This window comes from Apaloderma vittatum, unplaced genomic scaffold, assembly GCF_000703405.1.
Source record: "Apaloderma vittatum isolate BGI_N311 unplaced genomic scaffold, ASM70340v1 scaffold26456, whole genome shotgun sequence".
NCBI lineage: Eukaryota > Metazoa > Chordata > Aves > Trogoniformes > Trogonidae > Apaloderma > Apaloderma vittatum.
Window position 1 is genome coordinate 28,520 of NW_009723854.1, and position 3,352 is coordinate 31,871.

General features: G+C 47.3%; 1 protein-coding gene across 1 annotated transcript in view; it reads right to left on the reverse strand.

The window, feature by feature from the left end:
* Positions 1–3,352, reverse strand: part of LOC104276103 (MAM domain-containing glycosylphosphatidylinositol anchor protein 1-like) — a 52,368-nt gene that overhangs the window by 17,617 nt on the left and 31,399 nt on the right. The window lies entirely within an intron of this gene.

Genomic DNA, 3,352 nt, shown 5'->3' on the forward strand with positions numbered 1-3,352 from the left:
AGTGTCAGCCACGCCTTCTGGTGTGTCAGCCACTCCTCTCAGTTTTGTGTCATCAGCAAACTTGCTGACAGCGCTCTCTAATCCCTTGTCCAGGTCACTGATGAATATATTGAAAAGCACTGGCCCCAGCACTGACCCCCGAGGGACCCCACTAGACACAGGCCTCCAGCTAGACTCTGTCCCATTGACCACAACTCTCTGACTTCTTCCCTTCAATCATTTGTGACCTACCTCACTACTCAGTCAGAAAAGAGAAAAAAAAGAGGGAAAAAAAATAAAGAAAAAAGAAAAAAAAACGAAATAAAGAAGAAAAAAAGAAAAAAGAAAAAGCAGAAAAAAAAAGAAAAAGAGAGAGAGGTAGCAGGGGATTGTGGTGGGACTAGTCCATCAGGGCCACTGACCCTCAAAGCAACCCCCTCCCAAGCAGGCCGGGGGAAAGGAAGAAGAGGAGTCTGATGGCTGAAGCGAGGACTTGAGGATCTGCTCCCAGCTGCGATGCTGACTCACCAAGACAATGGCTTTTTGAACTTGGTGACTGGTCACTGCCTGCCATGGCTAGCATCCTCTCCTGAAGAAAGCGATTCCTCATTTGATGTATCTGCATCCATCACAAGCAAGACACCCTTATTCTTGAATGTCCATGGAAATGGGATTTCTTTCCTTCCCTTCCCCTTGATTTTTTGTGTTTGGGCTGGCAGGATCGCAGGGCAATGCTAATACTCATTCTGGAGGGGGCCAGAGGAAGGAAAACCGATGACCAAATAACTCCAGAAGAATGGGAATTGCCTCCAGGGAGCTCCCCTTCACCCTGCTCTCTCATCAGCTGAGCGATATTCAACACCACCCTGCTCTGCTAGTCGCTGAATATTTTATACCATGGCTACAAATGCTCCATTTGTATTCTGTTTCTCTCTTTCGTCATATCTATTATAAACGAGTAGTGTCTGGGAACTCTCCCAGGGAAGATTTGCCTGGATGGCTATGGATATTTTATAGTCAAATTGTGAGAGTACACCAGCTTTCAAGTTCTGTAGAGGGGGGGAAAAAGGTAATAAAAGGATTATTAAAAAAATAAATAAATGTCAATATTTTATACAGCTTCTTCTTGGTTTGCTCCACAATGGAGCCGGAGCTGCTAGGAGAGACTTGGGCTGGGACATGTCCTCTTGCTGGCACTGCCAATGGGAGCAATCTGACATGCTCCTGCTAAGTGCTACAGTCTGGCATCTGGCTTGGTCCTAGGGGAGCCAGGGGTTGGTCTCACATCTGCAGACATCAGGAGCAGCTGGCTATAGGAGAAGCAAGACAGGGCCCAGGGTTGTATTGACCCCACCTTTATTCTCATATTGTCACAGATGTCATACAAGTAGGAAGCCAGGGTCTGTTTCCTTATTTGACAGAAGTCCTAGTGAGGAGCCCTATATCTGAGAGAGGACACTTTCCTCCAACCTCGAGCTAAGGAAGAACTGAAGAAACCTGCTTTGCCCTCAGGCAGGCTGCCACTTCCCCAGAGGTCTCTGAGGGGACTTCAGCCATAAAAGGCATCGAGCCTGGCATCATCCGAGGAAGCTAAAGCTTTTTGCCAGTGTTCCCAATCTCGACACACGTTCCTGTGTGACCTGCTCTGGGTGATCCTGCTCTGGCAGGGGGGTTGGACTAGATGATCTTTCGAGGTCCCTTCCAAACCCTAACAGTCTGTGATTCTGTGAAAACCAGCCAGGGAGTAACCAACATGGGTTAGAAATGTAGATCGAGCCATTAGACCCACTGGTGACACAGTGTGTGTCCCAAATGTGGGTTCATTAGAGCGTGTGCAGGGATGAGGACAGCTATGCCAGCGCGCTGCCAGCACAGCAGTAAGGAATAAGACCAAGTAGCATAAGACTTAGTGATAGTGGGAATGATGAAAACCAAGCAACTTTAAGACTACTAGGCATTCCGATTTTTCCTGGAGAAGTGTCAGTCTCACCCTGGTGCCCCGATATGTAGAAGGGAAGCCAAAATGATTACAGAATATCATGACTGGCCCTGAAAGAAACTCCAGAGTAGAGAGCAGATACAAGGTGCTGAATTTCAATTTGCAGACAGATATAGTGTGGGTTCGCTAGACTAAGCCACATATTCCACAGTCCAAGAGAAAAAGAACGTTTTCTCATTTCTTTTTCATTCTCAGACTCTATCTAGCCAGTCTAATTTTAAAATAATTTATTCACTCTCAGCTCAGCAACATCCACTCTGGAAATCTTCATATGGCATTAAAGAGTCTATCTACATTGTGCAAATTTGTCAGCCCCTTTGTGCAACATGGGGAAAACGGAGAACAGGCAGGGGCAGCAACATTGAGTATGAAGGGAAAAATCAACAGATATAAAAGGTGTCTGAAGCTGAGAAATAGAAAGTGGCACTTAGGTGGCTTTCTTAGGTCCCGGGAGTCACTGTATCTTTTGCTCTGGGAAATTTGTGAGTGGAGCAACTGAATAAAGAGTTAAAATGTTAAAAACTGAAAACTTGTAATGAATTGATTCCCTGGCATGTCCAGTCCACCCCCACCTCCAGACAGAACATCATGTGAGAGCTGCGAAACAAAGCTCTTTCTCAAAAGCAAGTGAAAGCTGATGGGCTTTTACTTTCCTCACGACATGAACTTGGAAATATGACACAAAGCTGTATTCCTAAAGAAAACAAAATAAGAGAGGCCTCTTCCCTCCACATCTTCTCTCCTTGCCTGTCTCCTACCAGTCTGGGCCACCCTTCATTGCAATCGCAAAGAATGTGATCCCTCCCAGAGCCTCCAGGAGAAGACACGCAGGAATCAGGCAGCAAGGCTGACTGACCACGGTGGAGAACTGCAGGGAACAACAAAGGTGTTTGCCAGCCGGCATTAATGACTGGACTCTGTGAGCTAAGTAAAACCACCAGGTCCAGGAAAACCTGATGTGAACCAACACAGCCGGTGCTCTGCATGAACAATCTGCCAACCCTGGTGTGAAGACAGCTCTGAGCAGCTGGTCTGCAGGGGGAATACAGGTGTGTGTGAAAATCTCTGACCTAGGTGGACTCTGAGTGCAGCCAGCAAATATGAGCCCTCAGCACAGAGACAGAGATGGAGACCTGCTCGGTGAATTGCAGCCCAGCACTTACCCCCACGGTACCCCAGGGGTCAGAGTTTCAGCCTCATCCCCACTGAGAGAAGGAGATCCCAGATTTTGCAGCTTAACCTCTCTGCCATGCCACACACGCTCAGAAATGTGGTGTCCAGAATCAGGAGCATGTTCCCTCCCAATGACATCAACAGGGCTGAGCCGAAAGCTGTTAATTAACCCCGTTTATTGAAGGGCGGACACATTCCTGC